Source organism: Nannospalax galili, unplaced genomic scaffold, assembly GCF_000622305.1.
Source record: "Nannospalax galili isolate Female #2095 unplaced genomic scaffold, S.galili_v1.0 scaffold439, whole genome shotgun sequence".
Lineage (NCBI taxonomy): Eukaryota > Metazoa > Chordata > Mammalia > Rodentia > Spalacidae > Nannospalax > Nannospalax galili.
This window is the reverse complement of record NW_008344194.1, coordinates 197811-198070: the sequence shown is the minus strand read 5'-3', so window position 1 is coordinate 198070 and position 260 is coordinate 197811.

Genomic DNA, 260 nt, shown 5'->3' with positions numbered 1-260 from the left:
ACAGACACATATCAAAAAAATCATCCACCATGATTGGGTCAGCTTTATCCCAGAGATGCAGGGATGGTTCAATATATGTAAGTCAATAAATCTCATAAATCAAATAAATGGGCTCAACGACAAAAACCACACGATGATCTCAATAGATGCAGAGAAGTCCTTTGACAAAATTCAACATGCTTTTATGTTTAAAGTCCTAGAGAGAACTGGACTTGAGGGAACATACCTCAACATAATTAAAGCCATATATAACAAACCCA